General features: G+C 34.6%; 1 non-coding gene across 1 annotated transcript; it reads right to left on the reverse strand.

The window, feature by feature from the left end:
- Window positions 1–1,338: 1,338 nt before the first annotated feature.
- Window positions 1,339–1,442, reverse strand: LOC115210017. The gene has a single exon (XR_003881380.1). It is a non-coding gene; the product is annotated as a U6 spliceosomal RNA (small nuclear RNA).
- Between the last annotated feature and the right edge of the window lie 9,421 nt (window positions 1,443–10,863).

Consider the following 10,863-nt stretch of genomic DNA (forward strand, 5'->3'; position numbering starts at 1 on the left):
TGGAATATATGTTTAAAAAATGACTATAGCCGGAAGAAAAAAAATAGGAAGGGAAAAGTCGCTTGGGAAGAGAAATTAAAGGCGAATGATGATTGTGTCCCGTGTACAAACAGCTGGAGAAAAGGTAACGGCACGGAAGGTGAAGAAGAAATGTCAAATAGAAATAAATATCCGAACAGTTCAAAGGATGCTCAAAGACATTGGATGAGGCCAAGAGGAAAATTCATTTCAGCAAAAAACATAAGAAGGCCAAGTTAGACTTCGCAAAATTATGGTCAACCACTTCTGTTGATTTTACTAAAGTAATTTTGACTGACGGGAGACAATTTGAGTTCTATGAAAACCGACAGCCGGTGCTCTTGATCAAAAGCACGATGAACCAGTGATGCTGAACAAAAGGCAGATGGGCACATCTAGAGTCATGGTATGGGACATAGTCTTTCTAAGTGGATAATTTTGGTTAACGTGGCTAAAAGGAAGGCAGAATAGCATGAGTAAAATCTATTTGAGGCAAAGAAGAAATACGAGAGAATTTTATCATCCAATAGGATAACTGCAGTATTCACATGTCAAAATCAACCAAGAAGAGGATGGAAGACATGAAAAGAAGTCAACTAGAATGGCCAGTGAGGTGTCCTCACTTGAATATAATTGAAAAAGACATGGTACAGGTTGGCACAGTTTGTGTATGACGGACAAGAAATGACAAGTGAGGCCGAATTAAGGAAATGGATTTTAGGAGCGTAAAAACGACTGACGGAAACAAAATAGAACTGTTATAACGAACATGATTGTCCAGTTAAACGAACGAACAGTGCAAGTGATTGAAAAGAAATGCAACTATGTGGACTACTGAAGTTGAGTGGTACTGTCCGAAAAATATTGTCACATTTACTCTTTTACACTTTTACTTGTTTCAGTCATTTGACTGTGGCCATGCTGGAGCACCGCCTTTAGTCGAGCAAATCGACCCCAGGACTTATTCTTTGTAAACCTAGTACATATTCTATTGGTCTCTTTTGCCGAACCGCTAAGTTACGGGGACGTAAACACACCAGCATCGGTTGTGAAGTGATGTTGGGGGGACAAACATAGACACACAAACGTATGCGCACACATACATACATACATACATAAATACATACATACATACATACATATAGATATAGATATACGACGGGCTTATTCAGTTTCCGTCTACCAAATCCACTCCCAAGGCTTTAGTAGGCCAGATGCTATAGTAGAAGACACTTGCCCAAGATGCCACGCAGTGGGACTGAACTCGGAACTATGTGGTTGGTAAGCAAGCTACTTACCACACAGCCACTCCTATGCCTTAAAAATATGGAACGCTTCACGAATTTGCGTGTCATCCTTGTGCACGGGCCATGCTAATCTTCTCTGTATCGTTCCAATTTCAGAATATCTTCCGCCCATGAAATACTACAAAAATGAAATGCTACATACGCGTCCAGGGAGTGCAATCACAAGAACATTATACACATGTCTACATTCTTTTACTTAGAAGTGTGTTTTTCACTAAGTGTCACTAAGAGGTGCGAGAGCATGTCCCCAATCAACTGTCTAAAACAGGTAATAGATACGATAAATTTAAATGCAATATATATGTGCGTGTGTGTATATATACACTTATACACACACATATACATATATATGTATCTATGCAAGTGAATATACACGCATAAACCGACTGTTTTCATATTTACCCCAGCTGATGAATTCCCTCACAGAGTATTTGTCATCACCAATCTTAGGGAGACCCTGTCCGGAGTGCACGCGTAGTGCACTTCGGTTTCCGAGCGAAATATTTAACTACATCACCAATGGTAATATACACACGTATATAAATATATGTAGTACTACTACTACTACTAATACTACTACTACCGCTGCTGCTGCTGCTGCTGCTAATAATAATAATAATAATGATAATAATAATAATAATGGTGATGATGATGATGATAAAGTAATAGTAATAAAATGTAATAGATAGATGGATAAGTAGTAATAGTAGTAGTAGTAGCAGTATTAGTAGTAGTATATTAACCGAATGTAATTATATTCATGAATACGATGAAGATGATGACTACGACGACGATATATATTGATGGATTGTAAGTGTATACGTGATTCTACCAATCTGCAGTTCAAATATTTTGGGTGAAATGTATTTGATGAAACCCTCTTCAGGAAAAATGTACACGTTAAGCACTGAATGACTGATAATGACTATCGATGACTTGAAAAGGGAAAAAATATTATATAATATCTTATATTAAATTAGTTGTTTTTGTTTTTTTCCCCTGTAGTCTAGAGTATAATGACATGGGAAATCATCAAACGTTACCGAAAATACAATTTAATCTCGACACTCACTCATACACAGACGCACATGCATACACTCAGAAACACACTCATTGATATATACTAACACCCATACATCACACACATACACACACGCACACACACACACACACACGCACACACACACGCACACACACACACACACACACACACATATATATATAAAACAAATCAGGAAACTGAAAATATTTTGGTATGATTTATTCCCCATTACGTGTGTTTCATTCCCTTTCGATATAGACAAATAAAAATATACTATATCAAATTGGGTGAACTTGCCCTATCTATATTCTGATCAGTTTTAAACCATGAAATATCCTCATTGGTGTTACGCCATAATAATTGATTGAATGTTCTCCTTGTGTCGTCATCGAGCTTTCTCAGTATATGATTGCTCGCCAGCCCAATTTCCGACTTAGTCTGATTAATCAGGCGACATTTGGGGTTACAGGCAAAATTTTGTTTGTGGCCTTGATGGTGGTAGAGGCACTTCTCTTAACTAACGCTTTCACCCTATCATCTATACCTAAAATGCTGCTTGGTTTCGTTGTTAGTACTATCATATGAATATAATGTAGTCGTCTACGATTCTATATGATGTTATACTTTTAAAAGCCTATCGTATGTGCAGGGGTCAAATCTATATAATTTTTTTTTGTTTTGTCAGAGAAGAGTAAAGCCCAATCCGAATTGCTTAGCAGGCGAAAATCGAAAGAAAGTTACGGCACCATCATTGCGTCCAACAATAACAGCAACAGCTGCAGCGATACCAACTGCTGCAGCAGCACTAACGGGTGGATTTGCCAGTGACAACAGCAACGGCAGCGATAGCAAAAGCAACAACAAAAGCATCCTTCACGTCCTTGACATTTATTTCTTATATATAATTTTGATCAGTTACTTTGTTTTCAAAATTTTCCCCTGTTTTTGTTATTTCCGTATTTTCATTTCAATAGGTATGTTAATAAGCCTTTTTCTGCATATAGATCCTTGAAGATGTTTATGAATCACCTCTGTTCATGCAATAACAGAAGATTCGTTTTTGGCGTCGTTTATATAGTCTGACGATTCAAAAAGGTCTTTTGATATTCTTTCCTTTTTTTTCTTTTTTTTTTGCATGTTTGATGTGGCTCAATGCGATATTTTGTTACATTTTCATTCTTCTGTTCAGCACCTTTCCCAGGTTGTTTGGATTTTACATCCGTTAACAAAGTGTAACTATTTGGTGTGGTCATGAGTAGTAGCATGAGCAGAGTCAGCAACGTAATGTAATGAATCGGGTAAATTATACTATAATTACCAATGTCAGTTTTCACTTTTTTAAAAAAGTGCAATGAGGAAATGTTTTTGATCTTCTCTGTTCTATTACTGATCCGATAAAAGCTGTTTTTCATCCAAAGGATTTAGTATTTTGAATTCGCTGATTTGTATTGCTGTGTATAAATATAATGATCAGTAAAAACCTCATACATTGAGCTGTCAAATGACACTCATAAATCTCGACAAGCGCCCTATTGATATAACTTTATTTCTAATTCTAATTTGAATATTTACTAGCATTGGTAACAGTGACCTTATGCATGTTCGAAAATATGTATAGTCTCCACACATGGTTCTTCTCATATAAATATAGTATTTTTGTGAGGTATGATTGATTAACGATGTTTTCAAACAAAGGACACAATCTTTATGTTGCATGAAACATAAATTTGGATTAATTCCAAGGTAGCATAAGAGCAAGGACTGCTACTGTTTTGATGCAGTAAACGTGTAAATATTTTAAGTCTATCGAACACATACAAGTTATAATATTATGTTCTATGTTCTTATTGCAAAAGAATGCCGATTTCCCATTAGAAATTTTGCTTTCTAGTCCCTTAAGGAAGGTGCAAAAACAAATATGCCCAATCTACCTGTCAGTCCTCAGACTGTTTTTTCTGTAATTGCTTTTCAATGTTTGGCGAATTCTTGATGCTTGAGGGTATCTCTCACTCTCATTTCGCATTTGGGCCAAACGCCACTAAATGATCGGTCTACCCCATCCATTTGCAAAGGATTTAATTTCAACAAATTAAGAAATATATTTTGCATTTTATTTAATATAGTCTAACTCATTTTTGGTTGTTCAAATACATACCATTCTTCCTGTCGAATTATCTCTTCTAACTTATTCTTTCGTATACATACATAAATACAAATTTATTTTGTTGATGTATTTGATTATTATTCTAAAATATGCCCGACGTCCAGCCGATTCTCTGGATATTATGAAGTGAATTAGCTGTGACAGACGACCAACAGATAGTCCATAAATGAGAGTGATTTAATGAACCTTAGACGTGTCGATTTGCATTACCTATCCAATCCTATACTCCAGACTGTACAGATTCGAAAAATGGTCTTTATTGCTTCTCTGGTTCTTAATGTCCGAAGAACAAGACATTGTGTAAGATTCCTAACACGGCTTTCTCTTCATAACCTGAAAAGTATTAAGTTATTTGATTTATCGAAACATCTTAAAAGCAATAGAAACAGTGCTGAATAACGAAATCGTTTTTTTTTTTAAATCTTTTTGTCACGTTAGTATTTTCCTTAGATCGTAGCTTGGTGTTCACCAGTCCTGTCTCTCTAATTCAAAATTTACCACAAAATTGCGTCTATGACAAATCAGTAACTTTACAGTTATCAAATCATATATAAGAGTAATATAGTTATCCTTTCTTTTTGTGGTTAACCGCTGAAACATAAATATATCTTAGATAGTATGACCATTTGTAATTTGCAACCATCTTACATATATTTGATCGAAAGTTTTCTGATAGCAGTATGCATTGGTCCTAAACAAGTACTTCCATAAACTAGTTTTAAAGTTTTAAATGCTGTCTTAAAATACACGCTCACATATACATACATGCATAAACACATACATACATACTTGTGTGTGTTTGTGTGTGTGTCGTGTGTGTGTGTGTGTGTTGTAAGTTCCCTTCACTACCATAAGCAGTCTTTTTTTTTATATATATAAGCGTCAATAGAAGGAATTCGTAATGATCTTCATATTGATGACATTCGAGTAATTGAATAATTTGAGCTAAGAGCATAAGAACTGAAACATGCATCGCAAGGCATATCGTTTGAGTTTCTAAGATTTTTGTCAAAATAGCAATTCATATTTATTCAAGAAGGCTAAAACTTGAAATTAATCGCTGCAGGATTTGAACCCAGAGCCTGGACAGCTATAATACAATGTGAAAACAAAATGCAAACTAATATATATATATATTATATGCAGAGATAGATAGATAGATAGATAGATAGATAGATAGATAGATAGATAGATAGATAGATAGATAGATAGATAGATAGACATATATGTTTTTTTGTTGCGGAGGGATATGTCGTGAGATATACAATATATCATACAATATTCTAAATTTATTAGCTATCGTTATAATATGCACGAAAATGTAATCGGCTTTTGAAATTGGGAAGCGTGATATAGACAGCATGATATGGGAAATTGTAATTATATTCCTCAATTGCAATTCAAAATCGAAATGAATCGTTTCAATATAAAATGGTAATTGGGAATTTAAATGAATTATCTGGGAAGATAATAACACTCCTGGATTTTATTAATTTATATTTTCGTATACTTTCAGTAAAGTGTGTATGATACAGTAATAATGTCGACAGAGATAAAGGAATGCAGCAACGATTGTCCAAGAAAGTGAACTTGAAGCGTATACTGCAACACATGAACTAGACCTCTTAACACGCATGTATGTTTGTGTGTGTGCGCGCGTTTACAAATATGCATATATATATATATTATCTATCTGCATATATGTATTTTGGATGTATATACATGTGTGTATGCGTATAAACACTTCGATATATATCTATAGTTACACACGCACACACATATACATAAATTCTAGTATCTAAATAGAATGCTTGCTAATTGGTATGAAATACAATCAGAATGGTTAGAGATTGCCGACGCTCAAAATTACGTTTATCTAGCAAACATCGTACTGCCATCAGTAAACAACTGCCGGAGATGACCTTGTTTCAAATTCACATGGACGCCTTTGTGGTGACTATATTTTATGCTTAACGTAGCATGCTTTACACATTGAGCAAATTCAAGGCCAGAATTTAACTCGTGACCAGATGTTGTACGTTTGTACTATCTGATGCATGTTGATCACTACAAAGGTATGTGAGAGCCATTTCAATAGACATAATGTATTCTCTGCCATATTTCTAGATACATTCGCCACATTCTAGAGCTGCCTGATATATCATTAATGGGAATGACTCAAGTATGTGTTTCATGAAAAATTATCGTAATACCTAATGCATATGTGTGCAGTGGGAATCTAAAGCTATATAGAAACATCGCTATCTACATACACTGAGGCATATTTTGTATATGCACAGTTTCGTTCATAACAGACACGTAGCATGCTATGGAGATACCAGGACTGGAGAAAAGGCATTCAAGTATGCAGTTTCCCAGTAAATTTTTTCATGAAATATGCATTGGTATTATTCCTGTTATCGTATATTCTTTCGTTAAACTCAATATAATGATCTAAATCATTCGCATCTCTTTGTGCGCGTGTGTGTGTGTGTGCGACCGTGTGTGTGTGTGTGTGTGAGAGAGAGTGTGTGTGTGAGTGTGTGAGTATATGAGTGTGTGTGTGTGTTTCTGTGTGTGTGCTTCAAGTCTGATCCCAGTTCGACGATATTCTTGCTTTAGTTGTTTTATACTGTAAATATGAAAACAATATTGTTGTAGTTGTTCATCTCTAATCTTATAGATTTATGATTGAATGTGTTGCGGCCATGAGTATCCAGTGTGTAATATTTCGTGACAGGAAATGATGATTACATCATAAAATGCATTCGCCATTTCTTAACACGCTTTTGTAAGAGGTTTGAGAGTTTTGGTAATAGATCGAGCGATTTCACAGAACAGTACTACTCAAACATTTTCAACTGCCATCCGCTTTCCATTTACTCACAATTTTTAATGTAATACAGTTTTTGTAAGGTGCATACACGTAATACCAGGTAGAGAAATTTAGTTTCGGCTACTTTTTTGATGAGGATGTCTACTTGCCACAGATCTATTCTTCTACGAATATCGATGCATCAAAGTTTCATCTTGATTTCTAATTAATACAGATCAATTTTCGCTGAGCTATTCATTTAGACTCGATTTATAATACAAATTATTATGCCACATTTGTACAGTTATAATGTCGTAACTGTTAAATATACTCGTTGAATTGGCCAACTGTTCGTTAAAACGCTCAACGAAAACCGAACAATTTAACTCGTCATTTCAACGAAACTCAAACAGGTTTTCTTGATATTTTACATATGACCCTGTAGCAACCAACTGACATTTATCTATATATCAGAATTTATAATTTTCTTTAATATAGGAGGCAGAGACTTACAAAATTATACACCTTGCTCGGCGGTGCCTATATAACAAACCCCATCAACCGGCAAATAGTACCTTCCCCTTTCGGAAAGCACTGGTATACAGAATCTCTACTTGATTGTTAAGATGAGACGCTATAAAAATATAGGTTGTTTCAGATCACGAAATATACAAACATCGAATATACGTGGATATTTGTGTGATTTGTACTGAAACGGTAACCATCTTAATTTGTCTATAAGTCATGTGTGGTTTAATCATTATGCATAACAACATTAATTATATACCAGCATTTTCAGTTTAGAAGTTAAAGGTATCAGTAATAGAATATAACATTCATCGCTGAAACAAACAAAAACAAAACAGAAAATTAAATTTGAATAATCTTCAACAACTGTATTCCATGTGGGATTCGATAATTTAGCAATTTTCTTGTTTCATCTTCGAAGCTTGAATAATCAAGAGTCCCAGCGTAATACTGTGTTTCTTTCTTTAATATCATCCATTGATGTAATGTTTTTAATGTGTCAATAGAAGCAGTTTAAGATCCACCGAAACATTGTTATATCATTGCGCTTGGTATTCTCTACGGTAAACATTTGCACATGACTTACACAGTTGTATTTCATTCCTACGACAGTGATACGATTCGGCGCCAAACGTTATTCTAATTATTCAGTTGTATAGTCGAAGGTTCTGCTTTTCATATGGACTCGTAATCTTTGCCGGCTAATGGTTACAAATTATATTTTTGTTAATTATCGATTTTTCTAACTGACCTTGTTATTATAGTTCATAGTATCTCTACCACCGTTCGTCATCTCACATTTATCAATTGACAAACTAACATGGAGTAACCTGTTGATGACTTTCTGGGGCAGCAAATGCACACTATTCTTTTGCTTAGGTATTTACTATTTAGTGAGCAAATTTATATATTTCTATAACTGTCTCAGTCGTGCTTATTTATCCAGATTTTCGCAATATTTTACATTGTGGTGCGTGATTTCTTGAACTGCATTTCATCCACCTTCTGGAAAACACGATCTGGAAAATAACATTTGAAAAATATCCACTCACCACCATGCGTGTATTCAAATACACGTAGGTTTACTACGTGTATTTGAATATCGAGAACACCTCAGTGACTCATAGACAATGCTAGAATATGCACAATCATTTAAGAAAGGATTATTTTAAATCCTTCCTGAAGAAATTAAAACACTCTTCTTTAACTCCGAAGCATACGTAAACCGTAAGCTATGGTGTTCATCATTTTAACAGTCTAGAGATATTCTATACATTACGTCTTCAAGGTTATAACGTGTGTAATCAACTGAAGGTCGAAGGAACGAAACACCCTTCGTGTTTTTCATAAGACTTTCTATGACAGAATTCAATTCTCACCCATATACACACACCTTACAGAGACGTACATATGTTTATACCTACATATAAGACGTATATATATATATATATATATATATATATATATATATATATATATATATTATATATATATACAACAGTATAAGAGCAAATGCTATTACAAATAGATTTCTTTCATTAAAAATTTATCAGACAGAAGATAATGAAGTTTAGTTGACATGTCTATATACCTACGATTGTTTAACTATGTATATATATATATATATATATATATATATATATATAATACATATAGCTCTGTGAGTGTGTGTGTGTGCAAAGAGAGAGAAGAAGACGGAAGGAGAGAGTGAAGAAGAGGATATTGAAAAATGTACGAGCGTGGATATAAGACTAAGTTAATAATGGGTGAAGTAGGTGAAAATTGAAAGAAGTGGCATACAGACTTGCAAAATATTCAAAGAATAAATGTATTACGGAAAACAGAAGGATATTATTTTAGAGTCTTAAGATTAATAGGTGTGGACTATTGGGTAAGGGTTATACTGGAGATTATCGACGTTCTAAGAGCTACAGTGCAAGTATGATAATAGGTATCCATTCAGGGTGAGGTGTTTTAATACATCCTTAAAAATGTTTTTTTAAATAATTGTTCGGGCGCACGTAGGTTAGCGATAATTCAAACAATAAAGGCGGTGAGCTGGCAGAAACGTTATCACACCGGGCGAAATGCTTAGCAGTATTTTGTCTGTCACTACGTTCTGAGTTCAAATTCCGCCGTGGTCGACTTTGCCTTTCATCCTTTCAGGGTCGATTAAGTAAGTACCAGTTACGCACTGCGGTCGATGTAATCGACTTAATCCGTTTGTCTGTCCTTGTTTGTCCCCTCTAAGTTTAGCCCCTTGTGGGTAGTAAAGAAATAGATAATTCAAACAATAACGTATTTATCTATTCTTTCATGAAATATAATAAAGTTTCCTTTTAGAGGTATGCCGACTCATAAGGGCCGGTTTCTCGGGTTCAGTTGCGTATAAATTCCGCACCTGTACAGGACGTCGGTCCGTCGCAGGGTTATTTATTTTTGCCAGGTGAGGGAACTAGAGCAACGTCAAAGGATTTTTTTTTCCTCAAGAACACAATGCGTCGTCCGGTCTAAGAATCGAAACCACAATCTTACGATCATGAGTCTCACACTCTAACCAATAAGCCACGTGTTTCCACATAATGGAAGATTTGAACTTGAATATCTGTTATGCGCTACAAATGAATGCTTCGCCGGTCCACAGGTGCACAGGGAAGGGGAGTAACCACAATGTTTCGACCTCTTGTTGTGTTTCTTCAGTTGAAGCTATGTCATGACGATATGAATGAATCTCTGAAGTGAAAGAGCTTTTGTTTATAGGAATCAGTATATATACTATTTGAAGATCTGTGCAAAAAAAAATATATAAAATAAACATGATGTTAACGAATGAGTAAAGCATGAATAAATATATGAAGGGACATAAAAATACGTAAATAATAATAATAATGATGATGATAATAATAATAATAATAATAATAATAATAATAATAATAATAATAATAATAATAATAATAATAATAATGATGATGATGATGATGATGATGAT

Source organism: Octopus sinensis, linkage group LG3 (assembly GCF_006345805.1).
Source record: "Octopus sinensis linkage group LG3, ASM634580v1, whole genome shotgun sequence".
In the NCBI taxonomy this organism is placed as follows: domain Eukaryota; kingdom Metazoa; phylum Mollusca; class Cephalopoda; order Octopoda; family Octopodidae; genus Octopus; species Octopus sinensis.